Raw genomic sequence first — 27,440 nt, forward strand, 5'->3', positions numbered from 1 at the left:
GGAACACAAAAGTGTTGCAGATTTCTATGAAGCTCCGGAGGTGGGCATGCGGGTCCTCCAAATTTTCCTGCAGTCTGGATCATCTACAACATCACCGGTTTCATCTCGAATCGAGATCCATAAGGGCAGGACTCATGATTACTAGAGAGAAATCGTAGAGTTTTGGTTATGCATAGTCCCGAAGGGGCCTATTACGATCGTTCGCCAGTAGGATTGGATTCGCCATGACGTTGTTTTCGTTTGGTGCTCTGTTTCCAATTTGTTCTGTCATATCTTCTTTATCTAGTTGTTGTTGTTGGCGGCTGTCTCTTAATCTTCATCGTAATGTCCTCTCAATCTCCGAGTTGTAATTCGCCAGAGATTGAGAGCTGCAAAGAAATAAGAAAAATTACCGTTAGCACACTGATTTGTAGAAGTCCTCATAATGGTGCCAAAAACTTGATGGGTTATTTTAGGTGATGAAATTATGGAATGAGATGCGGTGATGGAAATGCGTTGAGCTACAAGTTTTCTCAGCGAAATTCAAGCATAAACCCCACTGAGTTTCCTGGTAAGTCCAGGGTTGAACTCAGGGACTAGGGAAAACAATATACGGTGATAATTTCTAGGAAGACTTTGTGGTAACCAACTAAATCAAATAGTTGTTTGGGTTGTTGTTTGGGGTATAAAAATAAATGTATGCGGTGGATTTGAGAAAAGATCGATTATGCGGTACATGCACTGAGTATGCGGAGGAACAGGTTGAGAAGGTCCTTAGCTAGCATTTCCCGGGAATGCGTCAAACTATGCGATCATGCTACACTCATGCAACAACAAATCATTTTCCAATGCAAATGCAGTGCTCCTACTTCTAGGATGCATGTGTTGAATGCAAAAATGTCCATAGAGCTTATTCCTAAGTCTCTACTCTTTTCCTACTCAATGATGCAAGATGCGCACAAAGACAAGGTGACCGCACACAATCATATCCTATCTCTATGATACATGCGATGCGTCAATAGCAAACAGTGCTTATTCTTTAGCTCCTATCTCTTGATTATGCATTCTAATCTAACTCTCCTGAGCCTAGATTCTAACCTGACTTTTCCAAGCCTAGATTCTGCCCTTAGAATACCCTCCCAAGTATCTCTAATGGACGAATGATGCATACATAATACAAGATAATTGCATAGAGTGAATATCCCCAGTTATGCTAGCTAAGTACTTTCAACCCATTCAACAGATTCAGCTACTCATGCGTATTAAACAGAGAATGAACAGATACAAAGAAGTAAGTTCCATTTCTATAGATGAGTTTAAGTACAATCCCTTGCTTCCCAAGGCTTTTACACTGTCAACTATATTTTATTCAAAAGATATTCCTGCTTCTGCAAGAGTTCGCCCTCTCTCTGATCTTGACGCTTCCGGCACTCTCCCAAGTTCACCGAAACAATCTATCTGCAAAATCTTGCTTCTCTCGCTTTCACCTTAAATAAAAGAAAATCTAAGAACAAGGCTAATTTATCTAAGGGAAAATTCTCTAACTATTCGAACTATCCGAACTTTTCGAACTCCCTTGCTGAAGGTTGCCTTCGGTATATATAGAGGTTTTGGGTGAAAGGCGTCTTCTCTCTTATGATTGCACTGATGGGATAACATTAATTCTCTATCTAATGCGCCGAATATTTGTCACCAAAATGTGGAGTGTACTTGCTACAGTAGTTCGTTAGCGGCTTGTCAACTTAATTTGGAATCAACCATCATCAGCTTTTTGTCCCATCGTGATTTATTATGCTTTTCACCCAGATGCACCTACCAAATTGCAGCGGCTCTATGCGAAAATCCTTCTTGAGGAGATGTTTGCGAGCACAAATCACCGCAAATCCTTGTGGTAATGCTGCGCTCGACCGTTTATTTCTTGTGATCGCACTTTTCGCCTTGCGTCAACGCATATTCTGCATAAAAATACAAAAGTTAGCTGTTTTTATGTGATGAACGCATGCGACCGCAATGTCATGAACTTAATGCTTTTTGGACGCAATCTTATATATTTTATCAATGCAAACCTTCAGTGTTTAATAACTTAGCACTGTAATAACGTGCATTTCTACTCGTTATCAATCAGGATCAGATCATTCGTAATATTTTACAATAATTATGGATAAGTTACCTAGCCTTATTCATCTCTACTACAGATTCTTTAGGTTATCACTTAAACATGATCCACTTGTATGTCACCACATACATGTTTAAGCTATATTAAATAATCTAGAATATTAGTTTATTGGTTTTGGGTTAATGCAACTAAATTTTAAATAATCTTGACCTAGGGCGAATCATTGTTTTGGAGTAAGATTAGGCTCCTCGAGCCCGATGTATTATCCCACGCATTTTACATGTCACGTTAGGGCACGACCTCGGCCAAGACAGAGGTTGAGTAGGTCAGTGTAGACGTTTAACCCAAACTCGCGTCTTTCTCAAGCCCAAGTGGTTCGAATGCTTACTCCTTAGAAAATTAGGCTCAACCTTGTCCTTGGTCGAGGCCGAGTAGGTATGTTGGAGCTTTCCACCCAAACTCTCATTTTTCCCATGTCTAATTGGGCCATAGGGTGTGAATTTTTACTCGAGCTCTGTTCCTTTGGTTGGGTTTGATGCCCTAATAAAGAGTTATCGATGCTATTTCAATAAGTGTTATTGATTGTGTTGTATTTTATCTGTTTTAAAAATCCTAAATTCAATAAACTAACATCATAGGTTGTCTTATGAGTTTTGAACTGTATGTGGAGACATATAGGAATCAATGTTCAAGATACAACTTAAAGGGTCTATAGTATAGGGATAAAGTTGGGTACCTTACCGTGGTGACACTATAAATATAACTCACTTTGTATTGATACAAGCACAATGATTCAACGCGTTCGTGTAGGTGACATGCAAATGGGGGTATCCTATGCCATGAGTTTGCATAAGATCAAACCACGAATTAGTAACCACAAGATGTAACACCGTTGACTAGTTAGGATTCTATTTCAATAGGATGACCTAGGAAACTTAGTCTTAATCCCGAGTGTATTATGAACTCCTATGCACGAGGGATTGTCGTTTGATTTGTATGGGTAAGAGTGGCCAGTTCGCCGACTTAATAAGCCTACCATTTTAGGGACAAGACCAAGTCGGGAGCTAGGAACATAATAATACAAGATGCATTTTACTCCTTCCTTACTCTAGGGTAATAGATGAGTGACATGCAATTGGCCTGGCAGAGGTTTCTGTTTAATGGTTGGACCATAAACAAGTTGTTAATTATTAGAGCACTAGTACTTAATGATACAGAGATAACCTAGGGTTAAAATGGTAATTTGATCCAACTGATATTACGAACACTCGTGAAGGACTAACTTGCTATCATTGGTCTATATCCGTAGACACAGAAATATATCTGCAGTGAGAAGAGTACAGTTGTGGGTCTTTAGTGGAATGTACCCATAATTAAAGAATATTGATTATTTTGGTTAATGAGTTTAGCAAATTAATTTCATACCGTTGGAGCTTCTGATCTGTAGATCCATGAGGTTCCCTTCCTATCTCATAAAGGGAATTAGAGTAACTATGTCTTGACTTGAATTTGAAATGTTCAAATTCACTTAAGGAAATAATATAATGTATAATGATGCATTATAACATAAAGTTTATATTTTAGTTAAACTTTATAATATTAAGTTAAATTTTGGATACGATTCAAAATTAATTTATGGGAGAATTAAATATTTGAAGGAGTTCAAATATTATTAGATTCATATTAAAACTATAGGTAAAAATTAATGTGTATTTGTGCATTAAAACTATAGGTTATGAGAGAAATACAATTAAATATAAGTCAAATGTAGACTAAATTAAATATTTGATATTTAATTTAATAATTATTTAATTGGAGAACTATATAATTATTTAATTTAATTTAATCTAACTAAATTTGATTTAGTTAAATTAATTGAATTAAAATATAGATTATATGAAAGATGTTTCATTTCATATGATTTAAATGAAATCATTAATTAAATTAGAACTTCTTTAAAACTTAGCCTCATCTCATGTGTTAATATTTCCTAACACCCAACGCATGGTCTCTTTTGACTTTACACCTAGCCAATTTTTCATTAGTTAAGGCTTATCTTAAAGCTACTGAAGGAAAATCTCTTCAACACTTAAAAATTTCCTTCTCTTTAATATAGGATTTAACTTACACTTAGTTAATTCCCTTAATTACCTGCTTAAGTAGGGAAATCGAGATTTGGATTTCACAGTGAATTCCATCTTACACCCTATGTCCCCATGAGCCGGTGCTGTTGAGCCAACCCTGACCTATGCAAATCTAAGGATAATATCGAATAAATAGAAGTTCATAGTTAGCTAAGGATTAAAATCAAGTTGCCTAGGTGATCTAAGTGAAATAGTCAATCTTATATAGTAAACAACGTTATAAAGTAAGAGTGGCTTATTTCTTGGTCCGATCTTATGCAAACTCATTGCATAGGACGCCCCCACTCCTCATGTCAATACTTGAACGAATCTGGATCACTTTGTTTGTAGTATCTTTACAAAAGCTTGTAACAGCTACAAAGTAGGCCGCATTCAATAGTGTTACCAGAATAAAGTACCCAACCTTAATCGTGTGGTATGGAAGTAGGTGAATGGCAAGGAAGAAGGTGGTGGCAAAGCATGGGGCAAACACTCCAAAGTAGAAGGTGTCTTGCGTTGAAGGCTTTGTAAGATGAGAAGGATCGGTTCCTTTAGCCTATAAATACCACCACAAGGTGTTTCTTCAATTCATAACTCGAATCCCCTTCAAAGAACATTAGGAAGACTTTTAGAATGTAGGTTTGGAGAATACTATGCTTAGATCATGAAGGGCATGCGTTGGTAGAAATACCATGCGTTGATCATGAAGTTCAAGGAGGAGGAGATGTTATCGGATAGTGAAGTCTGAAAGTAGCATCAACTTGGGATGAGGTTTTCTCCCTGACTACTTATGCGTTTTGAATGATTCTAAAGCTACCTGAAAGCTCTAAGAGTCTAGTTTTCAAGGTAGGGCTTTGGAAGAAGAAGCTCTAAGGAATCAGGCGGGAGAGTGAAGAAAAGACATGAGGGTCGAGCTCTCGGGTAAGCTTGGGCTAGTCTTGATGTTTTGATGATTCCGACAAAACCACGAGAAGTTCTGAGCTAAGATTTTAAGGTAAACTTCCTGAGACATTTTATAGCATGTTTGTAGAAGGAAGTATCTCGTGGAAAGATGAGTAATCTAAGATTGAAGTTGAATATGGATTTTAGGGTCCAAAAGGGAGTCCGAGAAGACCAAGGAACTTCTAAGAGAGAAAGGTTCCTACTTGACCAAGGTGAGTGGTATTTTCTTTAAATCTTAAGCATATCTATTAGAGTAAATTGTATATACTTATGTTATGAATGAGTAATTAGCATGAGAATGAGATTATGTGATCAGGATGGTCAAGGAGTCAATAGACTTAGTTTCTGAGCCCCAAGTGGAACCTCACGGGATGGTCAGGGCACTGAGAGGTCTAGTTCCTGAGCCTATAGAACGAACCTTGTATTGGATGGTCAGAGGGCCGACATGCCTAGCTTCTGAGCCCATAAGCGGGGAGCTATGTGCATATAGAGGACATAGGAAACCAAGGGAACGCAAAAGAATAAGTGTATATGATTAATATCAGTTAATATGATTAATATCAGTTAACCTATCTACCTTATATATTGGTAGAGTTTGAGATCAGACTCATTCAAGGTTGAGGGTTGAATGTAACCTCGTATTTGTGATATGATTGTATTATTTATGAGTTAAAATAGACTTTAGAAGTTTCTTACCAATCACTAGGCTTCTTGAAGCTCATTCTTATCTTTCATATTTTTCTTCCCAGGTAGAGAAAGACGAGGAGTTCCAGGGTGCTGCTAAGGTCAAGGTTTGCCACAGCCACAGTCACACTTCCTGGGTTTTAGAAGTTGTTGATAAAACTTTGTGGTTAAGCCTGAGAGTTGTATAAATGTTATACTGGTTATAATAAAATGAGCTTAATCAAACAGTTATTGTTTACATCTTTGGCTTAAAGTTTACTGAGAATAAAGAGGTTCAGTTGGGCAGTAGGTATCACAAAAGGGTGGTATCTGTAATCCTTCACGCCTCCCGGGCTGGGGGCAGGGTGTGACATTCACGCCTACTGGATCTAGGGATAGGAGAAAGGTTGTTCTCTTAAGTACTGAATCCAAGTCTTGAACAAGGGGCCCCACCCTCTCATTGGGCTAAGAGGGATCTGGTTTAATGACTGAATCACGAACCAATTATTCATTAGACGATCAGTAGAAACTTAAGGAATAAGATGTAATCTCAGGGTAAAGCAGACATTTGACCCAGCCGTTATTACAAACAACCTGTGAAGGGTCGACTTACTAATTATGGTTAAGTCATGTGGACATAATATATCTACAGTGAGGGGAGTGCAATTACGGGCTTTAGTAGAGTGACCCATTAGTTAACGAATGAGGATTAATTCGGTGTAAAGAGTAGCCAATTAATCTCATCATTGGAGCCCATGATCTGTAGGTCCACGAGGTCCCCCTACTAGCTTGTAAATGGATTAGCCTTAGAGTAGCGTGATAAGTTAATTTGAAACATTTAAATTAGAATTAAGGGAATTAGTAATTATATGAGATATGATTATGCGTTTAATTTTGGAATTAAACGGGATTGGAGATTTAATTAATATTTAAATATGATTTAAATTAAATTCATAAAGGTGGAATTTGTGTAAATTTGATTGAATATTTGATATTAAATTAATTAGAATTAAATAAATTATTTATTTATTTATTTATTATTTATTAGAAAATTAATTTATGAAATTAATTTTTTAAAATTAATAATAATTTCAATTTTTGAAATCAAAATTGATTTTGGAAATCAATTTGTAAATTAAAATCAAAATTGGAAAAAAAAAACACAAAATGGGAAATGTTGGATTTCTCCACTCACCTAACCAACTAACTCACTCAATTTCCCACTTGCTCTTGCTTCTATTCACCAAGCATGAGCTGCATCTCATGCAACCTTCTTCTATGCATGAATGTCCTACAATAAATAGAGAAGATGGAAGTAAAAATCGGGCATGCAAACTATTAGAACTTACTGAAGTTTTGCTGAAAACTTGTAAGGTTGAAGAAGTGTTCTTCATGTTGCATCAATGGTGTTCTTCTAAAAATTCCCTTTATTCAAACTTATTTTGACTTCCACAACTCAATCTAAAGCTCTAAGAGAATAGTAGGGAAGATCTTGAGGTGGTTCACAAGAAGAATTGGAGAAAATTTACAGCTGAATTCGAGTTTCAAAAGGTACTACAAAGGTATGACTTCAAACCCTCTTATTATTGTATGAGCATGCTTTATTTACAGCAAAAAATAATGAATTCGAATGCTTATTGATCCTTGTTGCTCCGCTGCATGCTGATATACTCCTTCAATACTTAAAGGAACATAAGTCTGAAGCCTTTAAAAGTTCAAAGAGTATAAGGTTGAAGTTGAAAATGTCACACCTCCTCTCAAATTACCCTCTTAATCTAGAAGAGAACGTGACGGCAGCAGTTACCCACCCTTTTGTGGCACCCGCAGCCTAACTGACATTCTTCCTTCCTAGAAACCCTAGAAACAACATACAACATACTCAGAGTACTCAACTAAACTTAACATAACCAAGGGTTCAACACACATCATATATACATTATATTAACTACACAGAGTTCAGTGGGTCCCAACGTTCTTCTGAAGGATTGTATCAGCAACAGTGAAAGCACAAGGATCATCTAAGCATTCAAATTCACTAATTTTGACAAAATATAAACCATGCTCTTGCAGAAAACAAGTGAGTTTCAAGACATACCACTTGTAGAACTTCTTTAAAGCCCTTCTATAGCTACTATCTTCTTCAAATCTTGGTATAGACCACCTCAAGATCTTCCTCACTATTCTCTTGGGACTCTAGATTGAGTTGTGGGATTCAAAACAAGCTTGAATCAAGGGATGAAGGAGAAATGCTCACTGCAGCAATGTTGATGAAGAACCCTTTCTTCAAACCGAATTTCTCTAAAATTCTCTATATGCATGCTCAATTTTCACCCCAATCTCTTCACTATATTGTAGATCAACATGAAAAGGAGAGACTTGCATGAGTGCAGCTCATGCTTGGAGAAGACAAGGAAAAAAGGATGCATTTTAAATGAGCAACTAAGGAGATGGATAATGGAACAATTCTTGTTTTTTATTCTTTTCTGTGTTTTGTTTTTCCTTTTCAATTTTATCACAAAATAAAAAATTATTTTATAAAATCTATTTTTAATTTAAAATTGAAAAAAAAATTAATTCATAAATTAATTATTAAATAAAACTTAATTATTTAATATCAAATATTAAATTAATTTTAACATGTATCCATCTTTATATATTTAAATCATATTTAAATATATAAATTCTCCTATTCTGTTTATTCTAAAATTAAACAATATAATTACTAATTCCCTTAGTTCAATTTGAACGTTTCAAATTAACTATATCACGCTATTCTAGGGCTAGTCCGTTACGAGCTACTAGGGGACCTCGCGGACCTACATATCATGGGCTCCAACGATCCGAGATTAATTGGCTAACTCATTAGACCAAATTAATCCTCATTTGTTAACTAATTGCTCATTCCACTAAAGCCTATAGTTGCACTCCCCTCACTGTAGATATATTATGTCCACATGATTTAACCATAATCAGCAGCAGTCGACCCTTCATAGGTTGTTCGTAATAACTGCTGGGTCAAATATCATTTTTACCCCGAGATACGTCTTATTCCTTAATCCCTACTGGATCCGTTCTACATGAACAACTGATTTGTGATCCAATCACCAAACCAAACTCTCTCAGCCCAGTGAGAGGGTGGGGCCCCTTGTTCAAGACCTGGATTCAGTACTTAAGAGAACAACCTTTCTCCTATCCCTAAATCGGGTAGGTGTGAACTCTGTCTTGCACCCTATGTCCCCAGTTATCTATCTGGTCTTATCCTTGAAATGGGAGTCTTATTGAGCCGACGCTGTTGAGCCAACCCTCAACTATGCAAGTCTAAGGGCAATCCCAAATAAACAGGAGTTCATAGTTAGCTCAGGATTAAGATCGAGTTACCTAGGTCATCTAGGTGAAATTGTCAGTCTTATACAGTAAACAGCGTTATAAAGTAAGAGTGACTTATTTTCTTGGTCTTGATCTTATGTAAACTCATTGCATATGACGCCCCCACTCCTCATGTCATAACATGTACGAATTAGGAACACATCATATGAAATACTTTACAACTCTTTGTAACAACTATAGAGTAGGCCGCATCCAATGGTGTTACCAGAATAAGGTACCCAACCTCATTCATGTACCATAGATCATTTTGACTATTTACTCAAACCTAATCTACTCTTATGTCTCCATATAAAGTTCAAGTACTCATAGTCATGAGTCTTAGTTTATTGGATTTAGACTTTCATACAATTTATGAAATCAATAACAAGTATATTGATTATAGAAAATGTTTATCATTCCACAAACTGCAGTTTTTAGGACATAAAACCTAACATCTTCGCTAGTTCCTAACATGAACAACACATATGAACAAACATTAACAAGGTAAACACCTAAAACTTCTCTTCAAACTTTAAGCTGTAACTGGTCCTTAAGTGGCAGAGCAACAGGGCAGCTAACTTCTGGGGAGATGACCACTACCTGGTGAAAAAGAAAACATTTGAAACGAATGAGCTATTAGCCTATTGAGTGACTAATAAAACATAAACATCATGCTTAATACTGAAAATTGCCAAGTAAACTCATACTTTAAACTTTTAATACATGGAATCTTTGAAATCATAAATCTTCTTAAACGTAGTTGAGAGAACCCTTCTGCTCAATCCCTCAACCTCTATACTTAGTTGATGTGGAGTAATCTCAACACAACCACCGTTAACCTATGTGCACATGGTAATAACTAAGTACTATCATACCTTAGGTACTATGGCCCAGATACCTTCTTAAAGTCCTTCAGTATCAGGTTCATCACAATCATCATAAAAACTTATTCATTGAACATGTATACTTGAAAGCATAAATAACATAAACATATGCTTTAACATTTCTCTCATAAACTCATGAGCTACCAACACATTTATAAACTTAAAGTATATAAATACATACAATATGCTTTAATTAGTTGAGTATGCATTAAGAAAACTCTTGGAAAACTGGTTTGCTTGGAAACTATCTTAATCATACTTTTAAATAAAAGCAAGCATAAAGCTAGACTTTTAAATAAATCATGCGCTTACTAAAGCATTTGGAAAACACTGAATTTTGTCACTAATAGTTCATAAGCCTTTCCTATTGGCGTTAACCCTGTGGAAATGATAAACATGCTTGTGTTGGGTTTTATGTCCTAAAACTTGTGGTTTGTAAACAATAGAACTTATTTTGAAAATTCAATAAGTTGCTATTGAATTCATCGTTTTTTTTTTTTAGAAATCCAATAAACCTAAGTCCCTTGACTATTACATGAGTACTTGAACTTTATGTGGATACATACAAGTGGATCAGGTTCAAGTAAATAGTCAAAATGATCTATAGTATATAAATAAGGTTGAGTGCCTTATTTTGGTAACACTATTGGATGTGGCCTATTCTGTAGTTGTTACAAAGAGTTGTAAAGTGTTAAATACGAAGTGATCTTAATTCGTGCATGTTATGACGTGAAGAGTGGGGGCATCCTGTGCAAATGAGTTTTGTGCAAGATCGAACCACGAAACCAGTCACTCTTAATTTATAATGTTGTTTCCTGTTTAAGACTGACTATTTCGAAACGATGACCTAGGTAACTTGACCTTAATCCTGAGCTAACTATGCTGTTTACTGTTCGGGACTGATTTCGTGGTTCGATCTTGTACAAACCCTTTTGCACATTTACTCGAATAGTGTTACCAAAATAAGGTACTCAATCTTATTCATATACTATAGATCATTTTGACTATTCACTCGAACCTGATCCACTTTCATGTCTCCACATAAAGTTCAAGTACTCATCCAATAGTCAAGGGAGTTTTAGGTTTATTGGATTTCTATTAAGCAAAACATCTATTCAATAACACCTTATTGAATTTTCAGAATAAGTTCCATTGTTTATATACCATGAGTTTTAGGACATAAAACCCAACAGCCAACACACTTAGCTTCCATACTTAGCCAAATTTCCTACTAAGTTCCTACAAACTTTGCTACCTGAGATCTTCCATCTTAACACATAGAACATTTTCCTCCTTTTTCAATCATTCTCAAGCTTCTTTCCTACAAACATAATATTAACTTACATTTAATCTTACTTTACACATTTAAACATATTATATCTAATCTTACTTTACATTCTCAAGCTTCTTTCATTCAATAAAAGTGTTACTGAAATTGCATTCTATTATAAAATCTGATAAACAATCCCATGGCTATCGTATGAATACTTTAAATTTATATACAGACATAAAAGAAGATCAAGTTTTAGTATATAGCCAAAAATATCTAAAAGTATATGGATGAGATTGGGTACTCATCCTGGAGACACTATGGATGCAGCCCACTTTGTATATTGATACAAACGATGTGATCCCAAAATCATTCATGTGGAGACATGTGAGTGAGGGCATCCTATGCAAACGTCTTTCGCATAAGATGCCCCCAGTCGCATGTCTCCACATCGATGGCCTAGGGTAACTCAATCTTTGTATAAGACCGGACCACAAAATAGTAACTTTTCTTTATAACAACCGTTTACTGTTAAAACTGACTATTTCAAGTCATGGCTTAAGGCAACTCGATCTTAATCCTGAGCTAATTATGAACTCCTGTTTATTCAGGATTATTCTTTCATCTACATAGGTGAGAGTGGTTCAATATCACCGCTCAATAAGCCTCCTATTTTGAGGATAAAACCAGATAAATAGTTAGGGATGCAATATGGAATTCACTCCTACTCATCTTAGGGTTAGCAAATAGGTTGTTCCTTTAAATACTGATTTCTGGTCTTCAAAAAAGGGGCCCCACCCTCTCATGACATAGAGGGATATGGTTTATTAGTTAGACTATCAACCAATTATTAAATAGTGAATCGGTGGAGACTTAAGGAACAAGTTGTATTTATAGGGGTAAAATCATAATTTTGACCTAGCTATAAATATGAAGGACCTGTGAAGGATCGACTTACCAATTATGGTCAAATCAAATGGACAGAAATATATCTACAATAAGAAGAATGCAACTACTGAGCTATAGTGGTATGTCTCAGTAGTTAACGAATATTGATTAACTTAATATACAGAGTTTAGTCAATTAATCTCAAATCGTTGAAGCTCATGATCTATAGGTTCATAAGGTTCCTCTACTAGCTCTTAAAAGATTAAACATTGGATTAGAATATTGAGTGAATTTGAAATGTTAAAATTCAATTTAGGATTTGGATAATTATATTCGATATAATCAAACGTTTAAATTTATTGAAATTAAACGTATTTGGAGAGTTTAATATATTTAAATATTGATTACATGAGTAGGGATTCATGTTTGAACTTGGTGTTTTATTAATTTAATAATATTAAATTATTATTATTTAATTAATTAATTAATTTTATTTATTTAATTATTTAAATTAAATCAATTTAAAAAAAGTTTAGTTTCAAAAATTGAATTTGTGTTTGATTTAATTATGTTAAAAATTAAATGAAATTAAATTTGAAAATTTGGTTAAGTGGATTTGTCCCAAAAATTTGATTTTGAGTGGTTTTTTTCCCATCTTCCAACACCTAGCCCATTCACTTAGTGCCTTTTGAAGTGTCATTAGACTGATTAATTAAGTGCTTGCATGATCAAGCTGATTAAATACTCCTAATTTGATCAGTTTCAGATGATGCATTCTGAATTTTGAAAAAAAAATGCTGCAGAAATTGTTTCTCAAACCCTCTCCAAACTCATTTCCAATTCCTTCTCAATTCAGAGTTTCACCACTCAATCCAAGGCTGAGAATATTAGAGAAGATACTCTTGGTGGTCTACTGAAGAAATTGAAGGTAAATTTCATGGAAATTGTAAGGAGGTAGAAATCATCAAAGGTATCCAAAATGAAACTCTATTGTTTGAAAAACTTAATTTTTAGCATACTTGTTACTCAAATTAATGTAATTAGAGTGCTTAATGATTCTGATAATTTTTGTATTTTTCATGTTTACTCTAACATGTTTGCTCCATGATGAACTATTCTCAATTACCTAGCTCATTTTGGGAGTATGCAACAGAGACTGCAATTCATATCTTGAATAATTTTCCCTTTATAGGAATCAAATCCCAAGCAGAAGCGTGCGAATGCCTTGCATCTCGAAAATCAATTTTTGAATAAAAGTGTTCTAAAACAGAACATATGAATGATAAACATATGAAATAACATACATTGGAGAAGAGAAACTAAGAGATAACAATTCTTACCTTTGAAAATACCCGAGCTCCACGAAAAATCCTCTCGATCTTGGCACAAACTTCTGCTAAATCAAACTTGAACACAACCACGAGAATAACCTTTTCATTTGTCATATGCATTCCAAACTCTTTGGTTTGCGGATGAGTTGGGAGATGGAGGACATTCCTCTATTAAAACAAATCTTAGTTAATCTCCTGCTAGTATTGCGTTTATATTCGATGTTGAAAAATTAAGTTCATTAAACTTGTGGGAAGCAAGTAATTTAGAAGAATTCGACATGTTGAAAACATAAACAAATTCCAATTAGTAAATTATTTTTATATCCAAACAAAATTTAGGAAAAGTAATAATGAACCCAAATTTCATTATTTATTTGCAACGATACTTTAGTGAATCAGAATAGATGCTACAGAGGGGCTATCAAATACTCTTTCACTGAACTAAAACATTTTTTACAAATAATAATTCTAGAATAACTCTTATTCTTATAGTTATTTAGTTACTGTTTTTGGTCAAGAATTTACTAACACTTAGTAACTTCTGTAAGTGTAACCCTCCATTTTCAGACCTCAGAGGTCGGCCTCAACGATGCTACTAAATTGGAAAGTTAAGGTTGAGAATGGACCTAAGAGATCCTATCCATTTTTTAAGTGTGAGTTGTTATGAGTCCCATGTTACAACCCTTCGAAGGGATGGCTGCCATAAAGCAACTAGCTTATGTCGCCTAAAAACGACAAACAACCCTTACACATGCATACTATATAGTAGTTACATTTATAACATACTTTTAGTGCACGTTACATGCTTCCTATGGTGGGATTTTAAATTTACATGGCATACTATATGCACATACAAGATTTATTTAAATATAACACACATTCATAATGCATAAATAATTAAAAACACTGATATGGACCAATTCTGGCATCCTAAGCAAGCAAACAACCTAAATTGTTATAATAATAATTAAAAACAACCTCCGAAAAGCCTCTGGACTTCATAAACCGACCTGACTGGACTCGAACCACCCGAATCAGACCTCTAAGGCTCCAAAATGGGCTAAACCGATAAAAAATTAGCTGAATTGGACCTCCTTGACCCAAACCGACTGAACTGGTCCAATTGAACTGCCTACACCATCGGTTGGCACCACACATGTTCTAGGTTGGAATGAACAATGTTGCAACACTTCATTCTAGCGTTGCAACGCCACGAGTTTTTCCTTCTAATCTGGGTTGTCTGTAGAACGGTGTTGCAACGCTCCAAGGCAGTAGCTTCTTCTGTTGCAACCAGCTACTGAGCTTGCTTCGATTTTTCTTCAAATAAAATCTAATTGCAACTCTATTGACTCTAACGAATTTACATATATTTAATCACACTTTAAGACCCATAAAAAAAAGAGTCAATTACAACAATTAACATTTAATTGAAGAGAAATCTAATGCTAAGACTAAAATTATCCATATCGGCACCCATTTTCTTACAACCTATGAAAAACACCCACCAAGCAAACATGAATTGAATGCTTAAATCATACTTTGATACCAATTGATGGTGTTGACATTTAACATGCAGAAGCAATTAGGATCTTAAGCACTCTAATTCCATTAATTTTAGCAATCAAGCAAGCATGTTCATATAAAGGAAATAGGGTTTCTGAAGTATACCTTTGACCTTTAGTTCCAGCTTGAAACTTCACTCCAAACGCTTGTAAACCACCACTTGATCTTCCCTACTATTCTCTAGAACCTTCGATTGGATTGTGGGATCCAAAATAAGACAGAATTAGAGGAAATTTTGGTGAAATTCTTTGGTTTTAAGAGTCTTAGAAATTGAAGAACAACTTTTTCAATTCTCATATTTTGAATGAAACCAAATCTTAGCAAAATGAACTGAGTTTGTTCAACTCCACAATGCAATCTGATTGCATATAAGCTTGACACCAAAACATTAAGAAGATAATGGAATGGGAAGTGGACAAAGTGGGAAAAACCCACTAAACATAATTTTCCAATTTAATATATTTTAAAACATTTTTTTTAAAAAAAATTAAAATCCAAATTTCAATTTAATTGAAATTTAATTTGAAAAAAAAAAATTGAAATTTGGAAAAATTAATTTCAACCAAAGTTAATTTCAATAATTAATTTTTTTAATTAATTCCAAATAATTAATTAAACTATTTAATTAATTAAAATTTGATATCAAATATCAAATTATGAAACCACCAATTCCTAATCCATGAATCCCTATCCATGTAATAATATTTAAATCATATCTAAATATTTTCCAATTCTCCAATTTCGTTTAATTCGATAATTAAACGTATAATTATATCGTATATAATTATTGGTTCCCTTAAGTTGAATTTGAATATTTCAAATTCTCTCATCAATCTATTATAAGGTTAGTTCGTTTGTGAGCTAGTAAGGGAACCTAAAAGACCTACAGATCATGGGCTTCAACGATCCAAGATTAATTGGCTAAACTCTTTAAACCGAATTAATCCACATTCATTAACTATCGGATCCCTGCACTAAAGTCCAATAGATGTACTCCCATCACTATAGATATATTTCTATCCAATTGACTTAGCCATAATCAGTAAGTCGATCCTTCATAGGTTGTTCATAATAACGGTTGGGTCAAAAGTTGTTTTACCCCCGAGATTACATCTTGCTCCTTAAGTCCCACTAATCTTCTAATGAACAATTGGTTTGTGATCCAATCACCAGACCGAGCCCCTCTTGGATCAATGAGAGGGTAGGGCCCCTTGCTCAAGACCTGAAGTCCGTACTTGAGGGAATAACCTCTCTACTATCCCTAAAAGTGGATAGGGGTGATTTCATCTTGCACCCTATGTCTCCAGCTATCTACCCAGTCTTACCCCTAAAATGGGAGGCTTATTGAGCCAGCACTGTTAGGCCAACCTCACCCATGAAAATTTAAGAATAATCCCAAATAAACAGGAGTTCATAGTTGGCTCAACATTAAGGTCAAGTTACTTAGGTCATGACTTTGAAATAGTCAGTCTTAAACAGTAAATAACGTTATAAAGTAAGACTAACTTATTTCTCAGTCCCGTTTTATACAAAATCTTTGTATAGGACGCCTTCACTCGCATGTCTCCACATGAATAATTCAAGATCACATCGTTTGTACTAAAAACAAAATGAACCGCATTCGATAGTGTTTCCAGAATAAGGTACCCAACCTTATCCGTATATCAATTTTCCATATTTCATAGTCATAATATGTGGCTATGGACAAGAGAATTTTTATAGACTTAAGCATAGCAACAAGGCAAAAAGTTTCCTCATAGTCAGCCCCTTCCCTCTAGATATAACTCTTTGCTACAAGTCTATCTTTGAAAGTATTTAACTTCCATTTACACCCTATGAGTTTAACTCTTTCAGTTGGATCTACAAGTTCCCATACTGAATTGGAGTACATAGACTCCATTTCAAAGTCCATGACTTTGAATCATTGGTCCTCGTTTACGTCATTTAATACTTGTTTATAGCACAATGGATCCTTAACACCATCATCTGGTATGACAACATGAGTTTCAGTTAAACCTAAGCAACGGTCAGGTTGTATCACAACCCTCCCACTATGTCGAGGCACTCTCAATGATTGAGAAGGACGAGACTGGCCTGAAGTGTTGACTTCTTCATTAACTCATAATGAAGAACCAGTTGCATCAACAACCTTCATTGATTCTTTAGTAGCTTCACTTAATACTATTTTTCTACATTGTTTATGATCTCTCATGTGGTCTTCCACTAAAAATGTAGCATTTGTCGATATAAACACCTTATTTTCTTGAGGGTCATAGAATAGACCACCTCTCGTTTTTTTAGGGTAACCAAAAAATTGGCATAACTTTGAACGAGGTTCCAACTTCTTAGAATTTGTTAGTACACATGTGCAAGACAACCCCGGATTTTGAAGTAATGTAAACTTGATTTACGCCCCCTCCATAACTTGAAAGGGGTTTCATAAATACTCTTTGAAGGAACATTGTTAAAGATGTAAAATGCAATATCTATTGCATACCCCCAAAATGAGTTAGGCAATTGAGCATAACTCATCATAGAACGAACCATATCTAATAAGGTTCTATTTCTCCTCTCTGATACACCATTCTACTAAGGTGTTGAAAGTTGGGATTGAATTCCATGTACTATCACGGTCTTGAAATTCTAAATCCATGTACTTTCTACCCCTATCAGATCGTAGTGTTTTAATCGTTCTACCTAATAAGTTTGCAACTTCATTCTTATACTCTTTGAACTTTTTAAATGCTTCAGATTTATTTTCCATTAGGTATAAGTAACCATACCTCAAATAATCATCTACGAAATAAATGAAGTATTTGTACCATTCTCTAGCCTTTACATTCATTGGACCATAAAGATCCGAATGTACAAGCTTTAAGGGCTCTTTGGCTTTATAAACTTTTCCACTAAAAGGTCTTTTAGTCATTTTTCCTTCAAGATAGGATTCACATGGAGGTAATGATTTATCTTCTAACTTGCTTAGAAGCCCATTCTTTAACAATCTCTCGATCCTATCGAGATTTATGTGACCTAATCTCAAATGCTAAAGATACATATCATTGTTACTTAGAGAAATTCTTCTTTCTTTTCTTTTCTTTTTTTTTATAGTATTTTGTAGTTTTAAAAATCTCATCATTTAAAAGTGCTTTTGATTAAGTTGGTCTTAACACATATAAGTTGTCTTCTAGTTTAGCTGAACAAATAGTCACACTATTTTTCATAATGAATGCTTCATTAGATGAAAAAGAAACAGAGTATGATTATGCAATTAAACATAAAATAGAACCTTCATATTTGGAATAATGTATAAGTTTTCTAAAAACAAGAATCTATTCCCAAAAACCAACTTAGCAGCTCCCACCGTATGAGCTAAAATGGCGTCTCCCATTCCAACCTTGAGCGCCATTTCACGCTCCTCAAGCTGCTAGAAGGAACTAATTCCTAGTAAAGAAGAACAAACATGATTAATGGTACTCGAATCAAGTGTCCAGGTATTGAGGTTATTTTCCACTAAACAAGTTTCCAGAACTAGTAAATCATATTTATCTTCCTTCTCTTTCTTCTTCTCGACGAGGTATTTGGAGCAATTGTGTTTCCAAGGACCATCTACATTGCAGTGGAAGCACTAGTCCTTGTCGCCATTTTGGCTCTACCTTTTCCTTTCCCAGCAGCAGAAGCCTTCCCCTTCTCTCCTTTCTTTTTTTTATATCGTTTTAGAACAAAAGGATAAAGTAATAGACTTAGTTCTAGAGGATGAACCCTTGTGGAACTTCTTAGAATGAGCAAAATTTGTCTCTCCTTCTACCGGTGCCTTACCTTTCATAAAGGACTGATAAGTCTGTTACTCATTAAGAAGGGTACTTATGGTAAACTATATTTTGTTCATAACCACATTGCAGCAGAATTGAAGTAAACTCTTCGAAAGAGATTCCAAAATAAAGGACACCAGACTATGCTCGTCGATGACTGCACCGTTCATTTCAACGACATTGAATTGGACCATCAGATAGAAAACATGATCTCTCACTGATTTCCTTCCTTCATGCGCGAGTTATAGACGTATTTGAAGGTCTCATGTCAGATCTGAATGGATGGTTATTCAAACATCTCCTGAAGGGACTCCATGATCTAACACACAGACATCATGGCCTCATGCTTCTTGGTAAATGTTGGTTTGTATGTCCAAAAACTTGCAGTTTGTAGAGTTAAACATTTTCTATTATCAATAAAGATGTTATTCAACATTTCTTCAATAAAATTGTTATTGAATTTATAAATTGCACTTGTAAAGACTAAGTCCAATAAACTAAGATCCATGGCTATTATATGAATACTTGAACTTTATGTCAAGAGATAAAAGTGGATCATGTTCGAGTAAATAGTCAAAATGATCTATAGTATATAAATAAGGTTGGGTGTCTTATTCTGGTAACACTATTAGATGTGCCCAATCTGTAGTTGTTACAATTTGTTGTAAGGTACTACAAACGAAGTGATCCTGATTCATTCATGTATTGACATGAGAAGTGGGGGCGTCCTACGCAATGAGTTTGCATAAGATCCAACCAAGAAATAAGTCACGCTTTCTTTATAACATTGTTTACTGTTTAAGACTGACTATTTCTCTTAAATGACCTAGGTAACTCGATCTTAATTCTGAGCTAACTATGAAATCCTGTTTATTCAAGACTATTCTTAGATTTGTATAGGTGAGGGTTGGCTCAATAACGCCAGCTCAATAAGCCTCTCATTTCAAGGGTAAGATCGGGTAGGAAGCTGGGGACATAGAGTGTAAGACGGAATTTACACATACTCAATTGAGGGATAAGAGAAAGGTTATTCTCTTAAGTGTTGAATCTGGGTCTTGAACAAGGGGTCCCACCCTATCATTGGCCCGAGAGGAATTCGGTTTAGTGATTCAATCACAAACCAATTGTTCATTAGATGATCAATGGAACTTAAGGAACAAGACGTAATTTCAGGGATAAAACAACATTTGACCCGCCCGTTATTACGAACAACCTATGAAGGTTCAACTTATTGATTATGGTTAAATCAAGTGAATAAAAATATATCTACAATGAGGAGAGTGCAACTATCGAGCTATAGCGGTGTGACTTGGTAGTTAACGAATATTGATTAATTCGGTCTAAAAAATTTTAGCCAATTAATCTAAAATCGTGGGAGCTCGTGATCTATAGGTCCATAAGGTCTCTCTACAAGCTAGAAAAACATGAACACCTTGAATTAGTAAATTGAATGATTTTGAAATGATAGAAATTTGAAATGTTCAAATTGAATTTAGGGTTCGAGTTTGAATAGTTTAAATTTAAATTAAGGTTTGTATAATTATATATATATATAATTAATTAATTAACTAATGTTTAATTTATTGAAAATAAACGAAATTAGAGAGTTTGTAATATTTAAATATTAATTACATGAATAGGATTCATGTTTAAAATTATGTGTGTGATTAATTTAATATTTGATGTTAAATTGTTATTTAATTAATTAAATTAAATTAATTTTTCAAATTTATTTCAATTTGAGAATTTTAATTCTAAAATTTTGGTTTAAATTAATTTTGAATTAATTGAAATTCAAATTGTATTTGAAATATTGAATTTTCCACTTAGTGGAAAAATCCATTATTTCACCAACAAGTAGGTGGAAACAATTCACACATTTATCCCAATTTAAACTTCAAGTTTGGGGTGTCTTTGACTGAATTCTCTGAGGTCTGCATGTAGTTGAAGAATAAAAACACTCCAATTTGTGAGAATTCGAAAAGAGGAGTATTGAAGAACTAGAGGAAAAAGTTCCTGTTGAGTTCTTCTCCTTCACCTGAAAACTCATTCCTTTACCTTCATAAATTCAGTTCAATTGTGAGTTCCACCACTCAAATTCAAGACTGAGAATAGTAGAGAAGATCTCTTGGTGGTTCATTGAAGATTTAGAGTTGAGAATTCATGAGGAGCAGCTTGGACTGGAGAAGAATTCTTCAAAGGTACATGTTTCTTGAAACCAACTTATTACCCTTTGAACATGCTTATTCAAATGTCAAAATTAAGGAATTAGAATGCTTAATGATCCCGGTTTCTTCCACTGCTTATTCCAAAAACTGGTATCAGAGCATCATTTAAGTATTCAATTAGGTTAATTTTTGTTTGGTCGGTGTTTTCCATAAGTTGTATGAAAATGATGAACTTATAAGGTTTTTCTGAGTTTTGGCATTGTTTTCTCTTCAAATATGTTGTAATTTTTATAATTGGCTCTTGATTGATGGCCATTAATGTGTGATTAAGTGTCTGTAATTTGATTGGAGTCATTAGAGTTCAATTAGGATGTAATTGAAGAAAGAAGTGTAGAAGGTCGAGCAGCAGGAACTGGATTTTCAGCCACTGCCCAATACTCGATACTCGATGCCCCATACTCGATGGTATTTTGTGAAATACTCGATGCTTGATGGTACTCGATGGTTTTTGCCCAATTCAACCCAATTTTGAACATTAGAGGTCCAGTTCGAGAGGTTTAGATCCGGTTCAAGGAAGTTTGAGCAATCCATAAGTGTTTTGGAGCCGATGTTTGCTGAATTTTGTAATACTTAGGCCTTTGTGTGCTTAAAAATGGCAAAACTAAAACCATATCAGTTTGTGTTTAATTATTTATTCATGTGATGTATGTTATAATTAAATAAATCTTGTATGTGCATAATGCAAGCTATGTAGATTTAAAATCACACCATAGGAAGCATGATACATATATTGAAAATATGTTATTAAAGTGTTATAATATATAGTATGCATGTATAGGGTTTCAAATGTTTTAATATAAATGTTATATTAAATTAATGCCTTTGATGTATGTTATGAATGCTTAGCATGTCTAAAATTTTATAAGTTATTATAAAATTGGGTTAGATATTTAAATCCATAACAAAGATAAGTTGCATGCTCATGTAGGTTAAACACCTATTTTAATAGTTAAAATAGGTCGACATCTTGTAAAATATGGTTACAAACTCAACTGGTATATAATCCTGTCTAAGGCTGGGGGTTCTTAAGTTGACAGTCTACGGAGCACCTCCTACCTAAGGATTATGACTGAATAATTGAGCATTGTTAACTATGAAGAAAAACTCTACATGAGAAGTTCCTTGAGCGGAAGCAGATCGCCCAAATTCCATTATGATTGAACGCATACATTTCTAATTTTAATTATTATTATTATTATTACTATTATTATTGTTATTGTTTATATGTTAATAATTAAAAAAATCGGAGTGGGGGCGAGGATCGGGGTGGGGGTCGAGGACAAGGCGAGAATCCCCTCCCCGTCCCTGATCAAGGACCTAATTTAAATCCCCAGTTTGACCCCATACCCGATCAAACTGGGGATTCCCCGCTCCGATCGGGTCGGAGACCCGACCCTGCGGGAAATTTTGTCATCCCTATTGCACACGTGCTAGTGACAAATCCTAAGAAGCCGGAACCTCGTTCAAGGTTATGCCAATTTGTTGGTTACCCTAAGGAAACGAAAGGTAGACTATTGTACACCCTCAAGAAGACAGAGTGTTTGTTTCGGAAAACGCTACATTCTTAGAGGAAGACCACATGAGAGATCATAAACCACAAAGAAAATTAATATTAAATGAAGCTACCGAAGAATCAACAAGGGTTGTTGATGCAGTTGGTCCTTCATAAAGAGTTAATGAAGAAGCCAACATTTTAGGTTAGTCTCGTCCTTCTCAATCGTTGAGACTGCCTCGACGCAATAGGAGGGTTATATAACAAACTAATCATTACTTGGGTTTAACTGAAACTAAGTTGTCATACCAGATGTTTGTACTATCTCACAGGAAACAAGTTCCGGGAGACAGTTGACAGAAAGTGAAAGAATCTTTAAGGTAGGGACCAGGGAGATTGTTTCAGCCAAAGCAGTGGGAGTTATGAAGTTATTTATAGGAGATAAGTACATTTATTTGAAAAATGTCTATTATATTTCTTCTATGAAAAGGAATCTAGTATCTGTCTCTTGTTTGCTAGAATAGAATTATAAAGTTTATTTCGAAAATGATGAAGTGTTCATCAATATAGGAAGTAAACAGATTTGCTTTGCAAATTAGAAAATAACTTGTATATGTTAAAACCGATTGAGGTCAAAGCTGTATTGACCGTAGAGATATTTAAAACTACTGGGACTCATAAGAAAAAGAAAATTTCTCCAAATGCCTATCTTTGGCACTTGAGACTCGGTCACATAAATCTTAACAGGATTGAGAGATTAGTTAAGAGCGGTCATATAAATAAGTTGGAAGACAGTTCATTACCACCATGTGAGTCTTGTCTTGAGGGAAAATTGACAAAAATACCTTTTTCTAGAAAAGGTCTTAGAGCCAAAGAACCCCTAGAGCTGATTCACTCAGAATTTTGTACGCCTCTAAATGCTAGAGCAAGAGGAGGGTTTGAATATTTCATCAGTTTTATAGATGTCTATTCCAGGTATGTGCATGTTTACTAATGCACCAAAAGTCTAAAACTTTTGAAAAGTTCAAAGAGTATAAGGCTGAGGTTGAAAACCCACTAGGTAAAAAAACTAAAACACTTCGATCGGATCGAGGTGGTGAGTATACGGACATGGAAATCTAGAACTATTTGATAGAACATGGAATTCAGTCTAAACTCACAGCCCCTGGCTCACCTCAATAGAATGGTGTGGCAAAAAGGAGAAACAGAACCTTGTTGGACATGGTTCGTTCCATGATGAGTTACGCTCAATTACCAAATTCTTTTTTATGACACGCAATTGGGACTGCGGTGTATATTTTGAATATGGTTTCCTCGAAAAGTGTTTCTGAAACACCTTACGAGCTCTGGAGAGGACGTAAAGGAAATTTATATCACTTCAGGATTTGAGGTTGCCCAACACATGTGTTGGTGCAAAATCCTAAAAAATTGTAACATCGTTCAAAAGTATGCCTATTTGTAGGCTACCCAAAAGAAACAAAAGGTAGTTTCTTGTATGATCATTAGGAAGATAAGGTATTTGTGTCGACAAATGAAATTTTTCTGGAGGAAGACTATATAAAGAATCATCAACCTCGCAGTAAGCTAGTGATAGAAGAAATGTCTAGAGAAACGACAAATGTATCAACAAAAGTTATTGATAGTGCATGCCCTAGAAATAAGAGTTGTTGATAGAGCAGGTCCATCAATAAGAGTTGTTGATGAAACTGAGATTTCACATCCTTCTCAAGAGTTGAGAATGCCTCGTCGTAATGGGAAGGTTATACAACAGCCTGACCGGTACATGGGTTTAACTGAAACTCAAGTCATCATATCAGGTGATGGTTTAGAGGATCCATTGTCTTTTAACCAAGTAATGAATGATGTGGATAAAGACCAATGGATTAAAGCCATGCACTTTGAAATGGAATCTATGTATTTCAATTCTGTCTGGGATCTTGTAGATCAACCTAAAGGGATAAAACCCATCGATTGCAAATGGATCTACAAGAGAAAATGAGACCAAGCTAGTAAGGTACAAACCTACAAAGCTAGACTTGTGGCAAAAGGGTTTACCCAAAGAATAGAGGTAGATTTTGAAGAAACCTTCTTTCCATTTGCCATGATAAAGTCTATTAGAATACTCTTATCCATAGCCACATTTTATGATTATAAAATATATCAAATGGATGTCAAGACAGTTTTTCTGAATGGCTATCTTGAAGACAATATCTATATGTCTCAACCAGAAGGTTTTATACAGCAGAGTCAAAAGCAAAAGGTTTGCAAGATTATCGATCCATTTATGGATTAAAACAAGCTTCTAGATCCTGGAATATAAGATTTGACGCTGCGATCAAATCTTATGGCTTTGAATAAAATGTTGATTAACCCTGTGTATATAAGAAAATCGTTAACAAAACTGTCGTTTTTCTGGTATTGTATGTTGATTATATTCTACTCATTGGAAATGAGGTAGAATATCTAGCTGACGTTAAGAGATGGCTGGCTTCGCAATTCCAAATGAAAGATTTGGGAGAAGCACAATATGTTCTTGGAATCCAAATAGTTCAAAATCGCAAGAATAGAACATTAGCATTATCTCAAGTATCTTATATAGACAAGATGTTATCTAGGTATAAAATGCAAAATTCCAAGAAAGGATTTTTACCTTTCAGACATGGAATTCACTTGTGTAAGGAACAGAGTCCTAGGACACCTCAAGAGGTTGAGGAGATGAATCGAATTCCATATGCAACAATAGTAGGGAGTTTAATGTATGCAATGTTGTGTACTCATCCCGATATATGCTATGTCGTAGGAATTATCAGCAGATTTCAGTCCAATCTTAGTCATGATCATTGGACTGTTGTTAAAAACGTTCTCGAGTATCTTTGGAGAACGAGAGATTATATGCTCGTGTATAGTGCTAAGGATTTGATCCTTACTGAATACACTGATACTAACTTTCAGACCAATATTGATTCAAGGAAATCAACTTCGGGGTCAGTATTCACTCTAAACAGAGGAGCAATTGTGTGGAGAAGCATCAAGCAGAGTTGTATTACTGATGGAAGCTGAGTATGTAGTTGCAAGTGAAGCAACAAAAGAAGCAGTATGACTCAGAAAGTTCCTGACAGATTTGGAAGTAGTTCCTAATATGCACCTGTCTGTCACTCTCTATTGTGACAATAGTGGAGCAGTTGCAAATTCAAAGGAACCACGAATCCATAAAAGAGGAAAGCATATCGAGTGAAAGTACCATCTCATCAGGGAGATTATACACAGAGCAGATGTAACCATCATTCAGATTGCTTCCCAAGACAATTTAGTTGATCCATTTACAAAGTCCCTCTCGGCTAAAGTGTTCGAGAGTCACCTAGTAGGACTATGACTACGAGTTTGTATCACTAGGGCAAGTGGAAGAATTTATGGATATTATAATGCCCTAGTTTATTGTTTTATTCTTTCCATGTAAACTCAACATTGTATATATTTGTATATATTGATCCACTGGAGTTTTAGTCCAAGTAGGAGTATTGTTGGGTTTTATGTTTTAAAACTCGCAATTTGCAAAATGATAAACATTTTCTATGATCAATATACTTATTATTGATTTCATAAATTGTATGAAAGTCTAAATCCAATAAACTAAGACCCATGACTATTAAATGAGTACTTAAACTTTATGTGGAGACATAAGAGTGGATCAGGTTCGAGTTAATAATCAAAATGATCTATGGTACATGAATAAGGTTGGGTACCTTATTTTGGTAACACCATTGGATGCGGCCTACTCTGTAGTTGTTACAAAGAGTTGTAAAGTGCTACATACGATGTGATCCTAATTCGTACATGTTATGACATGAGGAGTGGGAGTGTCCTATGCAATGAGCTTGCATAAGATCGGACCAAGAAATAAATCACTCTTACTTTATAACGTTGTTTACTATATAAGATTGACTATTTCACCTAGATAACTTAGGTAACTCGATCTTAACCTGAGCTAATTATGAACTCCTGTCTATACGAGATTACCCTTAGATTTACATAGGTGAGGGTTGGTTCAACAGCATTGGCTCAATAAGACTCCCATTTCAGGAGTAAGACCTAATAGATATCTAGGGACATACGGTGCAAGACAAAGTTCTTGCCTACCCGATTTAGGGATAGGAGAAAGGTTTGTTCTCTCAAGTACTGAATCCAGGTCTTGAACAGGGGCCCCACCCTCTTACTGGGTTGAGAGATTTTGGTTTAGTGATTGGATCACAAACCAATTGTTCATTAGAGGATCAGTAAGAACTTGAGAAATAAGACGTAATCTCGGGGGTAAAGCAGATATTTGATCCAGCCATTATTACGAACAACCTGTGAAGGGTCGACTTGCTGATTATGGTTAAATCATATGGACATAATATATCTATAGTGAAGGGAGTGCAACTATGGGCTTTAGTGGAGTGACCCATTAGTTAACGAATGAAGATTAATATGGCCTAATGAGTTTAGCCAATTAATCTTAAATCATTGGAGCCCATGATTTGTAGGTTCGTGGGGTCTCCCTACTAGCTTGTAACGGACTAGCTCTATAATAGCATGATAAGTTAATTTGAAACGTTCAAATTATAATTAAGGGAATTAGTAATTGTATGAGATATAATTATGTGTTTAATTTGAGAATTAAACGGAATAAGAGAATTTATATTTAAATATGATTTAAAAATATAAAGATGGATGTGTGTAAAAATTAATTTAATATTTGATATTAAATTAATTAAGTTTTATTTAAAAATTAATTTATGAAATTTAT

The sequence above is a fragment of the Benincasa hispida genome, chromosome 1 (assembly GCF_009727055.1).
Source record: "Benincasa hispida cultivar B227 chromosome 1, ASM972705v1, whole genome shotgun sequence".
In the NCBI taxonomy this organism is placed as follows: domain Eukaryota; kingdom Viridiplantae; phylum Streptophyta; class Magnoliopsida; order Cucurbitales; family Cucurbitaceae; genus Benincasa; species Benincasa hispida.